At 54.9% G+C, this 21,250-nt stretch overlaps 1 long non-coding RNA gene across 2 annotated transcripts; it reads right to left on the reverse strand.

Moving 5' to 3' along the window:
• Nucleotides 1–1,023: 1,023 nt before the first annotated feature.
• Nucleotides 1,024–18,657, reverse strand: LOC113877731. 2 transcript variants are annotated; one of them, XR_003506799.1, is made up of 5 exons: nucleotides 18,330–18,657; nucleotides 6,138–6,176; nucleotides 3,727–3,833; nucleotides 3,368–3,507; nucleotides 1,024–1,207 (listed from the first exon to the last, which is right to left on the reverse strand). It is a non-coding gene; the product is annotated as an uncharacterized LOC113877731 (long non-coding RNA). The 2 variants fall into 2 exon arrangements; XR_003506798.1 differs by lacking the exon at nucleotides 1,024–1,207 and having other exon boundaries at nucleotides 2,481–3,507; nucleotides 18,330–18,656.
• Nucleotides 18,658–21,250: the final 2,593 nt, after the last annotated feature.

Raw genomic sequence — 21,250 nt, forward strand, 5'->3', positions numbered from 1 at the left:
TGCTCTAAGTCTCCCTGAAATAACAGCCATATAGTCATGGCCACAGAGATGTGCCACCCAAGAGCCAGACTCTTCAGGGCAGCCTCTAGAATGGCCCAGCCTCTGCTGTCCTGTGGTCCTGAGGATTTCGAATGTGCCTGGGAGCAACCTGTCTGTTGCAGCACGGATGGGCAGTCTGCATGACTGGCAGTCTTTACATTGCTGCTAGCGGCAGAAATTCTCTTGAGGTCCATTCGCTTCAGAGACACCATCCTGTGCACCCTCCAATCCCATCAACCCTCCATGCATCCGTTCAGCAAGTGTTCAGCGAACCCTACCAGGGAGACTGGTACCATTGTCCCAGGACCCGCTCCACGGACCCGAGGCCGAACACACTGGGTCACAGGTTTCTGGGGCAGCGGTATGTACACTTCAAACCCTCCAGGAGCATAACTGCCTTGCCAGCCCTAGGAGAAGCCACTCAATGTTCACACCTTTGGGGCCCCCAGGGTAAACCCTGAACTCCCCAGGTCAGAGTGGCCTTTGGCTTCAGAGACTCAGAAATGTCACTGACATGATTTTCTTTCAGTCAAGTTGAATTCCATTATGAGCCCAATCAACCCAGTTCAGTCTCAGTTATTTTTGATGTCTCTCCTTACCCCCAGCACCCACCTGAGGACGTGTCATGGCAAGGGTGGGAACAATCCCACACAAAACGTGTCTGATCTTGGCCTAACGTTGCCACTAAGACACCCTCTGTCCAAACCCAGAGAGTCCATGAGGTCTGGCTCTTTCCTTTAGTTGGGGCCCTAATGCTCAGGCACACTGCATCTCTATCCCCATCCTGTCCCTGTGCTGAGAAGCCACCACCGCCATACACACACATACACACATGCACACACAGCCAGGAGGTCTCAGCCCAGCCCCCTGCTCCCCGGTTCAGTTAAATCACTGGCTATTAACACCAAAACATTTTGTATTGGGGTAGAGCCAACTAACAATGTTGTGATGGTTTCAGGTGAACAGTGAAGGGACTCAGCTCTACACATACATGTGTCCATTCTCTCCCAAACTCCCCTCCCATCCAGGCCGGCACATAACATTGAGCAGAGTTCCATGTGAAGGAGCACTGGCTTTTAGAATAGAACCCACAGGAGGCTGGCTGCAGGCTCCTTCCCACCACTCAGCAGAAACCTGGAGCACCAGGGCTTGACAAGCCTGGGAGACCCTTGGAAGAAAAATTACAGTGAGATCAGGGTCCCAGTCATCTCTGCAAGTTATCAGGGAGCACGAGTGATCTCACCATTGAAGTAAATGTGTCCTCATTACCACCCCCCACCTCCTCACAGCCATCGGGGAGGGTCCCACCCAGCCACTGTCATGCCCTCGGCAGACTGGAGGACACCTGCCAGTGGCCGCATGGACCACATTCAGATGCTGGCCATAGGACACCCCTAAGGTCATCCCTCATCCTCAGTCTATCCCTCCCTCACAGGTGAGGCTCTCCCCTCTCTGCATCTCAGGAGAGCAGCCAGATCTCTGGGCTCCTGGGGCATGTCCATGTGATTTAGACAAAGTGGTTTGAAAATATGCCATTATTCTCTGAATATGATAATATATCTGCCGTGATAGGTCAAATGCCACAAGCTCTTTCATCAGCAATTTGACACTGAACAAAAGAAAGCACTTTATATTTTGACTTATTAGAGAGAATGGCTTAATGGTTTTCTAAATGGACCTTTGGGTGCTGAAATTAAGATGGTGCAACAATGGGATAGTGCCATAGGCTGGGTATAGCAGCCCCTCAGGAGGAAGAAGCAGGTTCAAACTCCTCTCAACCAACAGGAGACATGTGCAGTTCAACAAAGTGGGAAACCTTCACCAGGGACCAGACATAAAGTTCACTGAGTTCATTGATTCCTGGCCATGAGTAAGCACAATAGAAAAAGACACTGAGGGTCCTAGTGGCCACAAGTTTATGGTGAGTGAGCACAACAGTCTGGGAACTTTAAAGCCTAAGAGTAGACTACAGCAATGGACAAGGACCAGGAAGCCTTCTGGAATAAGATAGAGCTTCAGATCAGTTCACTGGAGAACTATGGCCAATGCCTGGCTGGACACCAGCTACAGGGGGATGGGTAGAAGATTCTGAGAGGCACACAACAAAAGACTAAACAGACCTCAAAGGGTAGAGGACGGGACCCTGTCTAAAATAAAGACTGAAGGATAGTAAATGTTATCAAGAGTTTATGACTTAGTGACAAGAATGCCAACTAGCTACTCTCCACTTTTCTGGTGAGAAGAGCTGGGCAGAGCCACCTGTGGTCACAGGAGGCAGTGCCGAAGGGCTGGGCATCGGGAAAGTGAAAGTGAAAGTTGCTCAGTTGTGTCCGACTCTTTGTGACCCCGTGGACTAAACCGTCCATGGAATTCTCCAGACCAGAATACTGGAGTGGGTAGCCTTTCCCTTCTCCACGGGATCTTCCCAACCGAGGGATCAAACCCAGGTCTCTCGCATTGCAGGCAGATTCTTTAGCGGCTGAGCCACAAGGGAAGCCAGGAGCTCACTCTTAAGTCACCAACCTCTTGATGTCCCATCCCCTCTGCCCTCCAGGACTCTTGGTGTGGACTCGCCCTTCATGGGAGAAGCCCCTCACTTGCAGGGTTCCTCACTCTGTCCAAGGTGCATAAGTATAGGGACTGTGAATGAATGGAGCATTCTGGCTTTTCAAATAAGCTCAGCCGGGAGCCTGCTTTCTGTGGGGTCTTAGTGTCCTTCTGTAAAGGAAATCCAAGTGTACTTAAGGCAACCAGCTGGGACAAATAACCAACGAAGCGTGTGCACGGTGGGGGGAGGGGGTGAGAAGTGGACGGCATTACTCTGTGATGACAGTCCTCCCAGGGCCTGGTCAGGTATCCAGGCCCTGCCCTCTGTTATGCCCACCTCCTGTCCCTTTTGGAAAACTTTAGAAATTTTAGAAGAACATCCCTGGGACCCTCAGACCTCTGGGCAGATGTCCTCTGGGGGAATCCCACCCATCTACCCAAATGGCAGGGTCCGTTCTATTTCCAGGAACATTCTGCCTTTCTCCAAAGCCCGAGCATCCTTTGGGCTTTCTGATAAATCCCCCGGTTCTGTCAAATGATTAATTTAGATGGGAGTTCCCCGCCCCCATTCTTGGTCTTACTGCTCCATGGGGCCACATGACTGCCTGAGCTGTGCTGATAAATAGCAGTGAACTTTCAGGGCTCAGAGTCAGCAGCCTAAGGCAGTGGCAAGGAGGGGGTGGGAGGTGTCCGGTGCTCAGGGACGTGGGGGTGAGGGCATTTCCAGGGGAGGTGAACCACTGGCTTTGAAGTGGGGTGAGATAAAGAGCTCAGCTCTTACCCATGTTTCCTGGAATGCACACTTCAGAGCTGTTGGTGATGGGGAGTGGGGGAGTGGTTCAGGAGGGTGAGATCCAGGAACTTGACTCAGGCTAGTTCATGTAGGAAGAGGCACTGCCCTCACAGGTGTTTCTTCAAGAGCTGGCAGGTGGGACAGCACAGCAAGGCTGGGATTTGGTCCCCTACCCCCTGATTTCTGGCCTGCAGCTTCTCCCAACCCCTCCGCAGCCCTCTGCATCTGCACCCTCCCCCATGCAGTGGTTGAAGGATGCTGGAGGTAAGGGGTCTTACCAAAAAGACCACTGCCCCTCAACCCACTGGACCAGAGTGCAGTCACTAGGCCAGCCCCAAAGAGCTTACCAGGTCCCCAAAATAGGGCGAGGCCCCCAGGGTCTGAAATGGTTCTCCAAACCAGCCTGGTCTTCTGGATCCTTGCACAGACCTCGACTTCCATCACAAGCCTGAAACTGACCCAGAACACCATGGTCTGCTTGTAGAATGAGGTGCTGAGCCCACAGAATGTGGCTTCTATTAGAGGGGACACCCCACCAGAAAATGTCCCACCAGTTGATGGGTACAACTCCTTTGGCTCCTGCCCCGGCTAAGGTTGGGCACCTAAGAGACTGCCACAGCCTGGACGGAACTGAGCTCCCTAGTGGGTTTTCCTTTCCAGAAAGCAAGTTCCAAAGTTTGGGTGGAGGCCTGCTGGGCATACCCTGCCCCCTAGGCCCGAGGGCACCAGGTAGGTTGCACGAGGCTGGAGGTGGGCTGCATGGGCTCCCCACTCCTGTTCTCAGCTGTCCTGCTGGATCTCAGACACAGACCTGGCTGAGGGATTCAGCAACACAGTGGTGTCTATGCAAACCGAAGGCTCCTCACCAGGAACTGGTCTTCCAGGAGGGAGGGAAGCTGTCGGATGCTCCCATCCCTGCCCTGCCCATAAGAGGCCTGGGGAGCGAGGGTCCCTGAGCCTGGGGCCCCACTGGGGTCTGGTCAGAAGGTGGCAAGTGTGGGCACAGTGGGGCCCCCCGAATCCTCAAAAATAATCCTCAGCGCTAATTCCCATTTCCCCAGGAAGAGGGCCAACATCGCTCAGATCCATCCCATTTTCTGCAAAAAGGCTTTTGATTTCACACCCAGTGGACCTTTTCTCTGAGTGGGAGTCCTGCCCTACGCCTGGCACACACCTCAGGGGCCACCGTGTGGATGGGTTCCTGCCCGTGCTGGGGATGGGAGAGGCACCAAGGGAGAGGGGCATACAGGACCGGACAATAGCTGGAGGTTCAAGAGGGAGGGGACTTAGGGAGTGGAGGGGGCACTAGGGCAGGGGGCTGGGGTAGAATGAGGGAGAGAGAAGAGCAGGAGGGAAGGGAGAAGAGGGGCAGCCCCCTCCAGCCCTCCCGGGCCCACTGATCTAATCACATCAGGTGTGCTCCAGATAAATATTAATAACCCGGTGACAGAGGGAATTTGGGGAAATCTAATTAAAAGGGCACCATGCGAGCTGGCAGCTTTACTAAGGAATCACTCCCGCTGAAACATGCGCCAGAAGAGGACACACAGTGAGCTCCCAAGGGCCCGAAGACGGAGATGAAATCCCCCCCTCCACAGCTGCCCACCCAGGGCAGCGCGGGCAGGACCTGACCTTTGGCAGGGCAGGCGCCTGGCTCCAGCGTCCTCCGAGTGCCCCCACCCACGTGGCCCCGGCCCGTCACTCCCAGGCACCAGCCCCGAGCGCCATCTTGAGGCTAGGGCACCTGGCCGGCCCCTCATTCCAGCGCCTTCACCCTCAGCTCCTCAGCTCCCCCGTCTTTGCGTCCAGCTGATGGTCTCAACAAAATCTGAACAAGTACCCCATGTCCCCTACCCTCCTCCAAAAGCCAAGAAAAGGCAACCTCGGGCCTCAGAAGGGCTCCCTGGGTACCTGGGTTTCCCTGGTGGGGGCACCCGGACCTCTCAGTAATGCAGACCTGATCTCCCCAGCAAGGTCCTAACCCACCACTGAGAGCTGCCTATTCTTACCTCAGACAAAGCCCTCACCCCAGGGCCAGAGGGGCTCCGTGCCACGACCCCAGAGCCCGGCCTGCTTGGCAATATCTATCTGCCTGGTGGGTCCCTTGTCATGGGATTCACAAGCTCCCAGGGCCCATTTTCTCTGGAAATCAAAATTCATCAGGGCCCCCTGTGTGAGTTAATGGCTCGCTTCGGCCTTCATCAGCTTGGGAGTTGAGATCCCTCCTGGGCTCTGCCATCCGGCAGCCCAGCCCCCACCCTCCCCTGGCTCCTGGCCCTGTCCCTGACAGACAGATGGATGGCCTGTCCCGGCAGGTTGCACAGCTCTTGGACCTGAACAGCAGCATCGCTGGCTCTTTATTCTGTATTTAGGGTAAACAGATCTCTCTTTCCAGGCCCCTCTTTCCCTCTAAGACTGTCTGCAGGAGAAGCCCCTGGGAGGGGTGGGTCACCGCTGACTGTCTGCCTGGCTGGGAGCAGGCCACATTGGGGAGGCCCAGGAAGAGAAGGGGTTAGTTCATCCAGTACCACTCCAGACAGAGGCTCCATCCTCCCAGCCATGTCTTGTCATCTGGAATATCCCCCATGATGGAAAACTCACTACCTGTCAGAAGAAGCTGCTCTTTGGCCAGGAGCCATGGGACCTCTATGCGGACTAGGCAGGCCTGAGCAGGAGGCCAATGAATACCAGGGAGGCAGGTGTTTGGGACACAGACCCTGCAGGGCCCTTTCCATCCACTATAGCACTCAATACTCACCGCAGCCAGATGGGGGCAGTGCTGGGTTTACCCTATTGCCTAGAGGAGAAAACAGAGAGGTTAAGTAATTGGTCCAAGGTCACCCAGCCAGTAGATGGCAGAGCCAGGACTGGTGCCCAGGCTTTTCTGATTCTCTTTTCCCTGTGCTTGGACAGTCTCTGGCCAAGGGCTTGGGGCCATCCTTCTCCAAGGGAGGGGACATCTGAGCACTCAAGTGGGCACCTTGAGTCTCAGTTTACCTGACTCTGAACTGAGTTGCTCCTGTTGTCGCTGGTTTTTCCCTCACGCCCACCCAGGGAATGATGGATAGGACGTGTGAGCTGGCATTGCTGCATGACCCTGAGCACGATGCCTCCCCCTTCTGGGCCTCTGTCTGGGGGCAGGATGTTGGTGTGTGATACCCGGCCAGAGGAGGCAAGTCGTCAACCCCTCTAGGGGCTTACCGGCCTCACCTTGCCTCACCCCTTTCACTGGGACCCCAGCGCCCAGCAGGGAGGAGCCAAGGTCACCCAGATCCAGGCTGCCAGGAGATGCACCCAGGAGCCAGCTCCTGGAGCTCCACCCCTTGCAGGCTGGTGAGAAACGCAGATTGTCCTGCCTGCCCAGCTGGGAGCCCACAGAGTAGAATGGCCTGAGTCAGATGTACCCTTGGGCTTGGTTCTAAGGTAGAGGAGGAGGTGGGGGCCGAATGGGGCAGCTCTGGGATGGAAGGAGCAGCTGCTAGTGTCTGAGTGTCCCTTGAGGCAAGGAAGGCGGTCCCTTAAAAAAAGGGGAAGCGAGGCCAAGTGGGAGCTTCTCTTCAGGGGGCAGAAATGGGGAAGGGCGGGCCTACAGGGAGTTGATTCTGAAATAACAGAGGCCCTGCCTCTCCCCCACTGGAGGGTGCAGCCCAGGCCTTCGCTCAAGCAGTGCAGTGGGGAGTGGAGGAGAGTGAGCTTCAGGCTCTGTCCTAGTCTCCCCAGGTTAACAACTCAGCTGCAAAATGGGGCTCTTTATCTGCCTTCCAATGCAGAGGATGTGGGTTCGACCCCTGGTTGAGGAACTAGATCCCACATGCCATGGAGCAAGTAAGTCCATACCCTGCAACTTGTTAGCTCATGAGCCACAACTAGAGGAGCCCGTGCACCAAAACGAAGACCCAGCACAGCCCCCCATAAACGGAGCTCTTAGTGCCCCCCTCCCGGGGAGAATAGCAGCGACCATGCGTTGAGCATCTGTTGTATACCAGAACCCTGGTCCAGGTAGAGGATGGGTTTTCAGGGAGAAAAAGGCTGAGGGAGGGGAACTGCTTGCCTGAACCCACAGGGAAGAGCCACGGGCAGATTCGGAACCAGGGGGTGGGCCCTTCACAGCACCCTGCACCCCTTTCCTCCTCCTGCCTGCTTGTTCCCCACTCATAGGGCTGCTTCAGGGGGCCACTGGCCCCCGCCCTCGTAGGACACTGTCAGGTCCGCCGTGTCCATAGTGTGGGGCCAGGAAGAAAGAGACCTAGGTCAGCCTGAAAGGTGATCGTCACAAAAATCACATAGAGAATGTTCAGGGAGCGTGACAAGCTCCACTGATGGCACAAGGGCCCAGAGTGATGAGTCTGAAACTGGGGGCCGGGGGGCTGTGATGGAGGGTGCAGCTTCTGCACTTTGGAAGATGCCTGCATCCTGCATCCCTCCCATAAAGTGGCTCGACTACCCGACGTCACCTCTTCCAGCCATCCGGGAACCGAGGCACGCACACCTGCCTTTAAGGGATCCTGCATCCTGGGTACCAGGAGGTGGTCATGTCATTCTGCAGGGTCCTCACCCTGACCAGATATGAAAATCACGTGGGGACTTAAAACCAAGGGGTCTGGACCCTCTCAGCTGTGCAGGGAGATGGGGGAAGCCCTATCTGTTTGTCTGAGGGGCTTCCCTAGTGGCTCAGGGGGGTAAAGTCTGCCTGCAGTGTGGGAGAACCGCACTTCCCCTCCACGCCCTGAGTCCCCTCCCTCTTGAAGATCCCCTGGAGAAGGAAATGGCAACCCACTCTAGTATTTTTGCCTGGAGAATTCCATGGTAGGAGGAGTGTGGTGGGCTACCGTCCATGGGGTCACAAAGAGTCAGACACGACTGAGTGACTAACACTATCTGTTTGAAGGTCCCTTGGCACCTCAGAGTGGATGCCCCACCCCTGCCCTCTAAGGGGGCTGCTCCCCACTAAAGCCTGGTGCTCCCTCACTGCCCCTCCCTCCTCCTCCCACCCACGCTGACCTTTGAGGCTACATGGAAGTACCCACCCTTCTCCCTAGGGAGGTACTGGGAGAGGGTATCTGGCACCCAGGACTCCCTGGGGCTCTTTTCTTCTCACCCCACCCCTGCTTTTCTATCCTGGAAACCACAGAAGTAGAACCTCTCTACATCTGCAAGCTTAGATCGTAAATCCACAGACTTGCTGACTTTCCAAAATGCTAAGCTGGTGTGACCACATGATGCTTCACCCTTATTAGACAAGAACCAGCCCCTAGTGAGTCCTTGGCGGCCCCCAGGCCAGGCCTGCCAAATCTGTCCTGCCTACCTTCCCTCCCGCTTCTCTGGGGCCACTGATGCAGGGCTCTTGGATCAGAGCATGCCTGGGAAGCCAAAGCTGGACCAGGCGATGCAAGGGGGCATTGAACTGCTCTCACCTCCTCCCAGCCTGGGCATCAAGGCTCAGCCCAACTGTCCCACATGCCCCCAACAGCAGGGGCCACTTCTCTCAATCTCTGTGACTCCACAGCACCCCAGATCTTCAGGCCCTGGTCCCCATGAAAAGGAGAGCAAAGAGAGACTGGGTTTCCAGGGGTACCAGCTTTGGCTCTAAGGCCAGCTTCTGGGGGGGCTCCCAGACCCAACCCATTTCTAGGCAACATGAGTCTCCCCTAATTTGGACTTTGAGTAAAAGAGTGGGTGGGATCCACATTCTTGCATCCAGCTGTAGGAATGTGGGCACATCACATGAGCTCTCTGAACTTGAGTGCCAGCAACCAGGACATTGGTTCTACTTCCCAGAGCTGGCTCCTTCACCTCCACCCTCCAGGCCTTGGACTTCCTACTGGGACCTCGCCCTCAGCAGTGGGTCACTGGCATGGCCCCGAGGCCCCCACATTCAGCATGGAGCCTGGCCAACAGCAGCCTCGTGGTCTTTGAAGATAATAAATTAATAAACAAGTGCCCCTCCCTGACGCTCAGCAAATATTGCCAGAATGAAGGCACGTCTCTACCAATATGGACACATGTCAGAGTACACAGACCATAAAAGAGGCCGTGACAAGTGCTGATGGAGAGATAAGATTAGATCCCAGACGTAGAGGCCGGCCCAGCAGGTCGCTGAGGGGTGCACAGGGTGGAGTCTGAGAACATTCTCGCTGCTCTCTGGAATCCTCTGTGCACTGAGAGAACTTTGGTTCCAATCCAGTATCTCTCGCTGTGTGACTTTAGGCAAATTGCTCAGCTTCTCTGAGCTTCATTCTGCTCACCTATAGAATGTGAACAGTAACAATACCCAACTCCCACACTTGTTTCAAACTAAATGAAAAGCATGAGGTCATACAGATCATGTCACATGTGCCTGGCCTGTTAGAGGCCCTCAGACTGTGGCCATGTCATTAGGGTCTGCCTCACCTCACGTGGAGAGCACAGCTACAGGAGAGACTGAGTGGTTTGTTCCCGTGTCCTCAGTTCTGCTGCCCTGTGCAAGCCCCTGCTACCCATGACACCATTTCTGGGCTTCCCCCACCAAGGTCTCAAAGGTCTCAATGCCTGCCCCACGGCAAAGTCCAGGGCACTGCCTTGTGGGCCCAGCTGTCTGTCTACTGTTTGTCCAGCCCTCACGGCATCCTGCAGACAGACAGGTCCTGGACCACTTCACAGATGAGTAGGCAGAGGCCCAGAGAGTTGTGCAACATGCTAAAGGCACTTGGACTGACTGGGGCCAGCCCAGAGGGAATGGGGTGGGGGTGGGGAGTGTGAACACAGAGGGGCAAAGGGGATGGCTGTCTCCAAGATGGGAAGGCCACCTGAACCTAACCACAGTTTGGGGTTTCTGCAGACTGGTGCTCAGCCCCATTGGTTGGGGCGGACCGCTGGGATGTTCGGGTCTCCTACTCCAAGGCAGCACTGGTGCCTGGGCCCCTGTGCGCCCTGCTCTGGGTGAGGGAGTGAGGGTCCCAGGAAGCAGAGACCATCTACAGCACAGATCAGCCTCTGCTGGCTGCAACCCAGGGCCGGGCAACTAGCACAGGCTTCCCACAGTCTCACAGGATTTGTATCTTTCACAGGCTTTGATTTCACCTGAGGGACAGGGCTGTCAAAGCATTTGGACGGTGGTGGTTTGGCCTTACCAGGCTAGGGGAGGCGGTGGCAGGGGAATGGGGGTTCCTGGAGCTCCACAGAAGGATGAGGTTGTCAGAGAGGAGCACCTCCTCAGGAAGGTCTTATATCCCTGGGGGAGGGCCAGAGAAGCTGGGCCCAGGCCTCCAACCTGGCGGATGGACTCAGTGACACGGGGGGTGACAGGGTTGCTGGTCAGGAGCTACCATGCTGGGGGAGGGGTGCTGGGGTCCTAAATTTAGGAGGCTAGTATTGACTTAATAAAATACCCAGGAATTTTAGCAGCAAAACGGGTTTCTTTGGGAACAGCAAAGAATTGCAATTTGGGACATGTTATCCATGGCAAACCACAGGCAAGTCAGGAGAACAAAGCAGGGGCACTTTCTTTTATAGAGGGGAAGGGGGATTGGGAGGGGCTGTTATAACCAAAAGAGCTCATTGGAGGAAACTAGGAGTTGGAAGTGTTGTGGCTTTTCATTGGCTGAGTTGTGGCAATCTCTCAATGGCTGGGTTGTTGCCAGGCCAAGAGAAATTCTTCCTTTTCTTGCTGGATAGAAAAGTAGTAGCCTTCTTGATAGAAATGTGAGGTATTCTCTTCCTGTTGGGTCTGCAACTGATGCTGAATGGTAGACTATGAGAGCTCCCCCTCTGGCCTCCCAATTCCATTTTATTTTATTTTTTTCAAAAATTTTTTTGGCTGCACCTTGTGGCTTTCAGGATCTTAGTTCCCTGACCAAGGATTGAACCTGTGCCCTTGACAGTGAAAGGCTGAATACTAACCCCTGGCCTGCCAGGGAATTCCCCCAATTTCCTTTTAAATGAAGCTTCTGTTTATTACATTTCACACCATAGAGCTGAGGTATGATGTCACAACGCTTGATTGGAAGTGCTTTCTCTGCCGCTCTTCAACCTCTCTACGCACGGTGGAGGGCTCCCACACTGTGGCAGTCATCCGGGGACCCAGCTGCTTCCCACTTCCAGAGGGAGATTTGTGCATGCCAGGGGAGAGTCAAGAGCCTGGCACGATGTGATGGCAAGAGCACAAGATTCAGAATAAGGAAGGCCCTGAAGTTCCAGGCCACAGTTAGTCTATACAGTGACAGGCTTCGGCTGAAGTGAATGCTTTGGCAGCCCCCAGATGAAACAGGGATCGTCCAGGCACCTTCTGTTATTCCTCCTAGTAGCCATACAGGGTAGGGCTATTATTATCCGCATTTCTTCAATTAGGAAACTGAGGCACAAAGAGGTTCATCGACCTGCCTGAGGTCACACAGCTGCTAGTGACCAGCGCTGGATCACTGCAATTCCTCGTGCCCTCACCTTCTGCCCTCAAGGTTGCTAATGCCAATGGGAGGATGACAACTCAAGGACAGGTGTCCCAGGGAAAGACTGGCCAAAATCAGCTCCCAGAATGGGGGAGGGGTGGCTCTCACCAGGAAGTAATGAACAGGAAGGCAGCATGGCCCCCCTCTAACCTGGCCTGAACCCCACGGATACCCTTAGACAAAGTCCCGAGGGAGAGACTGCACGAATTGGGTATGACCTAGGACACTTGAGGAGGAGTTGGTCCTCCCCACAATCTGAAGGAACAGGCTTTCGGGATAAACGAGAGGCAGTGGAGTGGGGTTCAGATCCCAATCTGTGTGCCTCGGCTGCCTGCCCATCCAAGTAGGAGAGAGCTGCCACCTTCCACACAACATGGGTGTGAGGGATGAGATGTGCCAAGTCCTGTCCGACTCTGTGTGACCCCATGGACTGTGGCCTGCCAGGCTCCTCTGTCCTTGGGATTCTTCAGTCAAGAATACTGGAATGGGTTGCCATTTCCTCCTCCAGGAGATCTTCCCGACCCAGGGATCGAACCCGTAATTCTTAGGTTTCCTGCATTGGCAGGTGGGTTCTTCACAACCAGTGCCACCTGAGAAGCCCTGAGAAATGAGATAATTGAGGTAAATACAACAGGTGCCTGGCACCAGGCAGGCCCTCAATGGTCCAAAGCTGCTTTAGAGAATTTCGACAAAACCCAAGCTTTCTGATGTCCTGGTCCCTCAGGGGACGGGGGTGGGGTGGGGTGCGGGAGACGGAAGGGGGTGATTGAACTAGGCCCCCCTTCCTGTTGTCAAGGGGCTGGTCAGCCTGAGGCCTGTCTGAGGCCTGGGGGCTTCCTGGAGGGGCTACTCCCTGTTCCCAGCTATCTCTCAGCCTTGAACTTTCTATTCTGTTTTGCAACCCACTCAGAAAGCGGCATTTCTAAACTCCCTTCTTATCACCGGGAAACTTCTGACACAACAATAGCTGATTGTACTGCTCTCCTGGGTGCGGCGAAATTCCTGGACCCCACCATCCTCACCGCGCCCCCAACCCCCTACAACACGCTCACCTTTTTTTTGGTAGCTTGGGAACTATAATGATGCCATTGTGATTGGTGTGTTCAGGTGACAGTGTGACCCTTGAGTTTAGAGGCATGAAAGAGTGGTGGGGGCTGGGAAGAAAGGAGCAGAGGAAGAGAGAGGGGACCTGGAGGCAACCAGTGAGACAATCAAGGGAAATCTTCTTAGAGCCACGAAAGGACATTATCTTGCATCAGTCACCTGGAGATAGCAGCGACTGGACTGGCTAGATTCAAAAATAGGTACTTACTTGTCAAAATACCAATTTTTTTCAGTTATTATAATTTTCTCCTTCTCCTTGAGCCCAGCCAGTAGGACTCAGCTGCATAGAGTTGATACAGATTCATCTGAACGGAAACTAATAACAGACCATCAGATAACAACTCTTGGTTGGCCACATGCTGCCATGGGGAGTGAGTCAGTCCCAGCCCCTGGCCAGCGGAGCTCTGTGGCCCTGGGAACGCCAGACCTTGAGCTTTCCAGAGCTCAAGGTCTGTAAATAGAGCAGGTGGGGAACCCTTGGTTCAGGGGTAGGTGCCGGCCACTGGCAGGAGCCCCAGGACTGGGCCTCACACTCCTGCCTCCAGTTCACTAGCCTGCACCCCCAGGAGATGGCCCCTACCCAGAGCTCGGGTGCCACCTGCTACCACTGTCCCCTTGGCCCAGGGGACTTCCTGCCTCACCCAGGCTCCCAAGAAAACCCCGGGAGGCATTTCTTAGAATGTTCGGCAGTTGCTGCCCATTCAGAAGGACTTGGCAGGGGCCCAGTAGCCGGAACAGAGAAGCAGATTGAATTTTGAGACCTGGAAGCCAGGTGCACTGGTGGTGAGACGGACAGGGCCAGTATGGTGCCCACATGGACACTAAGACCTGCCACTTTGTGGGAAGCTCCGGAACCCTAACTTCCTGTGATGCTGCCCCCCAGGGCCTCTACCTGCAACGTGGCACCTCCAGGACTAACCCTTCCTTGGCTGGTTGGTCCAGGGAAACAGGGAAACAGGTAAACAGTGAGTTGGCATTCAACACTGTGAGTAGGCTCACAGAAGGGAGTCATTCTCTTTGTTAAAGAAACAAATACGCTTAAAGACATTGGTATTTGCTCTCTTCTGAGTGTTCACTAGCTTTGTCCCACTCAGCCTTCCCCACAGGATCTGACTGGGAAAAGGGGCACTTGCCCACCGCAAGGCCCTGTTCAGTTGCCTGGCCAGTTTCATGGCAGGGGCTGAATAAGCATCTGCTGACTCCAGGAACACACCACCAGGGCTCAGGCATCCCAGGCTTTATTTCTGCCCTGAGACCCCTTCTCATCCTGGGTGAGGCTCCCCAAGGCCTGTAGGACAAAACTTGGACATCAGAAGAGAGACCTAGCTCACTGTCACCTTCTCAAGTGGCTGGACTGCCCTGCCCAGCAGAGGGCCTTCAAAGGTTTGGGCTCCAGATGGGCGCTGCGTTGGAGAGCAGAGAAGAAAGATTTGCCAGGCTGGGAGGGGCTCACAATTGGGAGGAGCCCACATTAGGGACATTCAGAGACCACTGCAGTGTGGGCTGGGAGCAACCTTCACAGGTGTGCCTGTCTCTCCTGGAGAGAGGAGACATGGCTTGTTCTTCCCTGGGCAGGGTGGGCAATTTAACCCTAGAAAGGACTTTCAGATGTCCTGTGAAGGGAGTCATGAACTCTCTGTCATTGTGCCATGCAAGCTAGCCTGGAGAGGGTGCTGGGTAGCAGGCTTGTGGGTCAACCAGATGACCTCTGAAGTCCTGAGAAAAGGCCAAAGGTTCTGAGACCTGGGGCTGAGGGACAAGAGAATGGGCTCAAGTCAAGGAAGGACCAGGGGTTAAGGGAGCCTCCAGGAGCTCAAGGGATGTTGGAAATGTTTGTGCATGGGTCCTATCTGACAGGGAGCCAGGCACAGACACACTCTGTGTGGTATAAACAGAGCCAGGAGCCACAGGGCAGAGCCACAGGGTAGGATCACATGAGAGAGGGACAGAGGCCATGGCAGTTGGGAGGAGCCGTCTGAGGTGAGGTCAGCCAGGAGGGCTCTCTGGGAGAGGTGACTCTCCTGCTGGGCAGGAAAGACATCTCTGAGTCTCTCCTGCTGTCATACTTCCCCCAGGAGAGCAGAGGCAGGCCACGCAGCCTCTTGCTGAATAAGTGGCAGAAAAACCTAAGCCTTTAAAGAAAACCAAATTATTGAAGCTTACATGACCCAAAACCAAGCATGTTAAAGTGTACAGTTAAGTGGCATTTAGCACATCCATTATGTTGGGCAACCATCCCTTCTATCTAGTTCCTCAACATTTTCATCACCCCAGGAAACCCATGCCCATTGACCAGTTCCTCCTCATGCCTCTTCTAACAGCACCTGGCAGCCATCAATCTGCCTTCCACACCCATAGATTTGCCATTCTGGATATTTCATATCCTAAGCCATTTTTAAAAGAGAAAACAAAAACAGATAGTTGGGATCTGGTCCTTCTGCATGTTTCCAGCTGTGCGGTCTTAAGCATAAAATTTTGTCTTCCTCTGCCTCAGTTTCCTCATCTGAAAAATGGGCATAAGAGTGTCTCATAAAAAGGTTGTCGTGGGCAAAAAGGGGTCATCTGGGCAGTGTGTTGAGTGCAGGTCTGCCCCTGGAAGCCTGGGTGCATTTTAGCTGCTGTTGCCACGGGCGTCAGATGTTAGGATGGTGTGGGACAGGACAGTGGGAGAGTGGAAGGGCAAAGCCAGGAACAGGAGATGTGTTTTCCACTGGGCAAGGCTCGTGTGTGTCCCCTGGGCAGGTCCCAGACCTGTTTCCAGTCTGCATCTACTTCTGTGATATTGGGCCTTAGTTTTCCCATCTGGAATGGCAGGGTCTCACAGTGGGTGGAGCCTGGCATGATGCTGAGGGTTGGGAGATACTCAGGAAGGAGTATTCTGTCCCCAGGCAGGGCTGCAGTGGGGATCATGATGGTCTCGAGAGGAAAGGCCTGGACTGGGTGACAGCAGGCAGGTGCCCAAGGCAACAGTGATGGGGGTTGAGAGCAGGCAGCCAGGGCCCTGGCTCCTCTGGCGTGTCCTCTGGAGCCGAGCTTTTGAACAAGTGGCTGGATGCTTCCTGCCCTGGCTCCCCTTACAGGCGATCCATCAGCTCAGCTGTTACTGTCTGGGCCAGCGAGTGGCCGTAAATGTGCCCGCCACCTCCCATCAGCCCCCACCCCCACCCCCGCCCCCGCAAGTGGGCCAGGTTTTATGTTGTAAGAACACTGTGGGGCGTCTCAAACACACCGCTAATGACAGGCATCATGAAGCAATAAAAGTGATGGGGCTGGGAGGGGGCTGGCGGGAAGGGCGGGGGCCGCCAGTCCCCAGCTCCCCTGGCGGTGGTGGCAGGAGCTCTAGGAGAATTGATTAGTCTTGGACGTGCTGACCTTTTTGTTCTTGAAAAATTGCTTTTGAGCAGCTGAGGCAATAAAAGTAAATTGATTCAGAGAGTACGAGGATGAAATTTGCGTTAGGCAGGGAGGGGCAGATAAACGCCTCTTGACGTCAGCACTCCTCCCCGGCCCCCCCACCCCCCGCCCCAGCCCCAACCCCTGGGCAATACAAGGGCAGGACCTGAAGAGCCTGGCAAGGTGGTGCTGGGGGCAGCAGGGCCTGGCACACACTCCGCAGAGCTTCACCAAATGTCTGGACAGAGAAATGAAACTGATAATGAAGAAGGGAGAGCTGGAGACGAAAAGAAGTCAGACTGTGGGGAAGGGAAGGTGGCAAAAAAGAGAAAAACACCAAGGGGAAACAGCTAGGGGAATTCAAGCTAGACAAGAAGGCAATGAGGACCCAGAAGGGAGCCAAGGAAAGGAGAGAGGCGATAAGACTAGCCCAGGCTCTCCTGAACACTGCCTGTGCCTGACCATCTCATCGAATCCCCACAAAGCCTTATATTTGTCCCCATTTTATAGAATGAGGAAACTGAGGCCCAGGGAGGTCATGTCACCTGTTCAAGGTCATTTAGCAGGACAATGGTAAAGCCCACTAAACCCCTCTGAGGCCAGGCAGGGGGATCCCAAGGGTGGACCTGTTACTAAGTCATTGTCAACACCAAGGAGGCCCCCATTGCAGGGTGGTGGGCTGGGTGTCAGTCGTCCTGTGCGCCCCTCACCGCCTGGAGCCCATTTCTTCACTGGGGGCCTTGGGGAAATGGCATGAGTCCATGTTCGGGAAATCCAGAGCTGGTTGTCCAAGATGCTCTGGGGAACTGACCCTAGTTGCTGGCCCAGGAGACATATTTGATCTCTGCAGTAGCCCAAACCACCACCCACCAGGGTGTCTCCACTTTCATGAGCCACAATCCTGGATTTGGGTTTGGGGGTTTGAGATGTGGGATCCTGTGACTTTGGGGTTGGAGTGTGCAGCTTCAAATGGTGACTAAACACCAAATCAGGCCCGTGCAGTAAAGGTTGATGTCTCTCTAAAATGCAGGCACCCCACGGGGTGAAAAAAACCTAAACACATCCAGACTCTGTGAGTGATCTTGTCCTCAGGCTGCCCTCTGCCCCCAGCCGGCCCCAGAGGGACCAGCCCCCAGCTAAACGTCATCTCAGACGTTCTGGATTCCACACCCTGACATGACTTTCCCACCCGCGGGCACAGCACCCTGCTAGTCTCTTCTCTGCCTCTGTCTCACCACGCGCTCACATCTGCGACCTTCGCCCTCCTCTCTCTCCCAGCCTCGGGAGAGGGCCAGGAGGCCTTGCTGCCTCGATATCCCCGGAGGGAAGGGGCTTGCCAGAGTCTCCGCGAGGTCTGGCTTTCCAGCCTCCCTGGATGCCAGCACGGGACCGTCTAAGTGCCCCAGCCCCCACGCACAGCTCCAGCGAGAGGCAGCCGGGGTCTAGAGTTGGCCGTGCGGGTTCGCGCTGCCGGTCCCAGAAGGGAGGGACTGCGCGGAACCGCGGGGCGCCCCTCCCCCTCCCCCTCCGGGCTCCCGGGTGGTGGGGGGGAGGGGGGGGCGGCGGGCCTGGGGCGCGCGGGTTGCCGGGCGACCGCCGTTGCCAGTGGAGACGCGCACGCACACTTCCCCCTGGGCCACAGAACTAACGCAGGCTGCTGCGGGGTGGTGGGTGCCTGCGCTGCGGGGCGCACAGAGGAGCCTGCAAGGAGTAATCGCGTGGGGGATCCTCCAACCCTTATGGTTCGGGGATGGAGGGCGACCTCTGGCCCCCATTACCTAGTCGGAGGCGGGAGGACCGCAGGACACCCACCCAGCATCTCCTGGCCTGGGTGCCAAGCCTCCCCATGCCCACCGGCCCTGAGCGAGTGCAGGAGAAAAGGCGGGAGTGACTCCACTCATGCTTCCCAACCCGACTGCCATCCGCCTGGCAGTTTGCCTGCAAAGGTCCCAGGAGGATGGAAAGGGAGATTTGTCACGGGAGATGGGTTATTTCCCTACAGGGAAACTCTGAGTGATAGGGAAACTTACCTGAGGTTTTAACTGCTAGCGATCCGACCAGCTGTGCTAGGATTCGAACCCAGACTCCTCATGCTGCCAACTTTGTTCCGAAACTTGTGGGTAACCGTGAGCGGCGCTCTCACCCTCTCTGGTTGCCCTCTTCCTGCTGTAAAAAGAGGTGGTTCCTGGATACGCGAGTGCAGCCTGGGGTGCAGGCTGGGGCCTGGCGCTGGGCCTGGAAGCCACTGCGGGCCCGCCTCCCTCCCGAGCGGTCCTAACACTGCCAGCGCATGAATAAGGCCTGGCAAAGCGCCGGGGAGGGTGTGCAGAGGTCAGCCGAGAGGGCTGTGCAGGCAGCCTGCTTGGGACTTCATGCCAGGTGCAGCCAGGCGGTTCTGCCTGGGCACAGCCTGTTTCACTTCCTCTGGAGCAGGGGGCAGCCGGGAGCGAGTGGTGGGGGCTGGAAACGGGGGACCCAGCCAGCCACGTGCTGGAGCTGAGAGCCGGGAACTTACTGAGGTCAGGTTTTCACCCCTAGTCCCCTCCCCCTGAAGACTAGTCTAGGGGAGCTGGCAGAAGTTGTCATGGGAGGTCCCCTCCCATGTCTGGACTGGTGGTCCAGCCTGTGGCATCCAGGCTCCACAGCAAGATCCTTACATGGCTAAGTTCTAAAAGACTCCAGGAATCTGTGCCCACAAATATGGCTAAAGACCTACCAAGTGTCTAGTCTATGATTATTCATTCATCAAGATTCACTCAGCATTATTCAGTCAGCTCAGTACTACTGTGATCCAGTGCAAATTCCTCTGAAAGTGTTCTGGACTTCAGAGTAGCCGTGTTCAATATTCAATGGGCCATCTGAAGCAGATCAGTGACTATAACATTGAAAGGGCCCCTTTCTGGGGAAAGGGCATCACTGCCACTTGGATAATGTACCCACCACCACCCAAATTTTGTCTTTCTCCCCAGAACCTGAGGCTGGTAGAAAAGGAAAGCCTGCTCTGCAGGGCTGTCCCCGTGGTGGCCCGTGAGCCGTCCACTCAGCACGTGTCCTGGCTGTGATGGAGAGTGGCCAGGAACGCTAACTGCACAGGCCAACTTGCTCTACAAGGACGGGAAAGGCACTTGATGTGTGTGCAGCAAGGCAGGCGGCAGCATGAACAGTTAGGGGAAGTGTGCCTTCTCAGAGGAGCCACCACACACCTGTGGATGATGACTGGGGGTGGGAGTGTGTCTATGTGTTCACCATCTGCAGGCACATAGTATGCAGTGTGCACACACAAGGCAACACCTGGGTGAATGCCTTTCCTGGTGAGTTGGTGACACAGTACGTTGGAGGGAGATGACTTTCCAGGGACTCCGAGCAGTGTCCGTGCAGAGAAGCAGGTAGTCTGTGCCTTGTGGCCAGAATTGTTGTCTTCGTTGTTGTTGTTCAGTCGCTAAGTCGTGTCTGACTCTTTGCGACCCTGTGGACTGCAGTATGCCAGACCAGAACTGACCCCCCTCCCCAATCTGCAGGAGGGAAGTTGTCATGGAACCCCAACGATCCCAACTTCAAGTTCCCCAGAAGCCAACACTTTGGGGAGATCTGCTGAGGCTTTAGTGGTCTGCCCACCTGAGAATATCTGGGTAACTGCCTTTTAGAATCAGTGGACAAGACACGTGAAAACTCCACTCCTGTTACTTTGCAGCCTCCTTCAGGCTTTTGTCTTGGTTTGGCTTGTGACTGTCCAGCAAATTCCAGCATGTTGGATTGCTCACTTTTCCCACCAGATCTGGGTATCTCCTAACAGTCATCTCCATCATCAGTGAATGGAGATTTCATGCCCGAAAAGCCATCCATCCTGGTAGCGTTTGTTGGGTTTTGAAGGGGAGCCCACACCTGTTCCTGAGCATGGGCAGCTCATGATGCCACGCAAGCAAAGCCAGACTTACTGGAGAGGTGACAGCCTTGGGCTGTGTGTGGTCAGCCACCATCCATTGTGTCCCGCCATGGGCGGGTCCCGGCAGCACTGGGGGTAGCTGCGTGAGCCTGGAGGGGGTCCCTGTTCTCTGGAAAGAGCCGAGTGACCGTGTGCTCCTCTCACAAGGTAACGTGCTGTGTACAAAGACGGGAGAGCAGCTCATTCCAGCTCAGCCTTTATAATCCCACCTTTAGATCCTCCAGTGGGGGCAATGGGTGGTCTTTTTCAGTGCAGAGGAATGTTTGAGACAACTGAACTTCCCCACAAGGAGATGTGGTGTATCCCAGATCAGAAAGCACAACACCTATTTAATTCAGGGCTTCCAAAAAATAGACCTTCATGTAATTCTGTTTGCATGGAATGTCCAAAATAAGCACCTCCATAGAGACAGAGGATTAGTGGTTGTTGACTGGAGGGAGGGAGCAGAATGGGGAGTGACAGCCAATGGGCACAGAGTTCTTTGGGGTCTAGGAAAATATTCTGAAATTAGATGATGGTGGTGATTACACAGCTCTACATGACTGAAACCATTGAATCTTACTCCTTTCAATGAGAGAATTTATGATATGTTGATTATGTCTCAGTAAACCTGTTAAATATTTTAAATAAGTCTCATGGGCAAATGTTCCTGATGGTAGTAACCAGTACGTACATAATTTCTTCTTTATTTTAAAAATATATGCACAGGTATATGTAGTGGGAAGACGGACAGGAAATACACTAAAAACACCAGCAGTGACTTTGGCTGGGTAAAGGGATCAGAGAAGGTTTTATTTTTCCTGCACAAACAGCCAGGGGGCAGAATCCATCTAGACTTGGGGGTGACGCTAAAGCCCCAGAGCCAAGACCCTGGACCAGCCCATCCCTGCCCACGGCGGACCCCGTGACTCACCAGCAGAGGCATCATGCGTTAGGCAGCCAGGGGTCAGCTCCTCCCTGGGGAGGGAATGCTGCAGGGCTGGCCGGTGAGATGGGCGGGGCGGGCGT

The sequence above is a fragment of the Bos indicus x Bos taurus genome, chromosome 19 (assembly GCF_003369695.1).
Source record: "Bos indicus x Bos taurus breed Angus x Brahman F1 hybrid chromosome 19, Bos_hybrid_MaternalHap_v2.0, whole genome shotgun sequence".
NCBI lineage: Eukaryota > Metazoa > Chordata > Mammalia > Artiodactyla > Bovidae > Bos > Bos indicus x Bos taurus.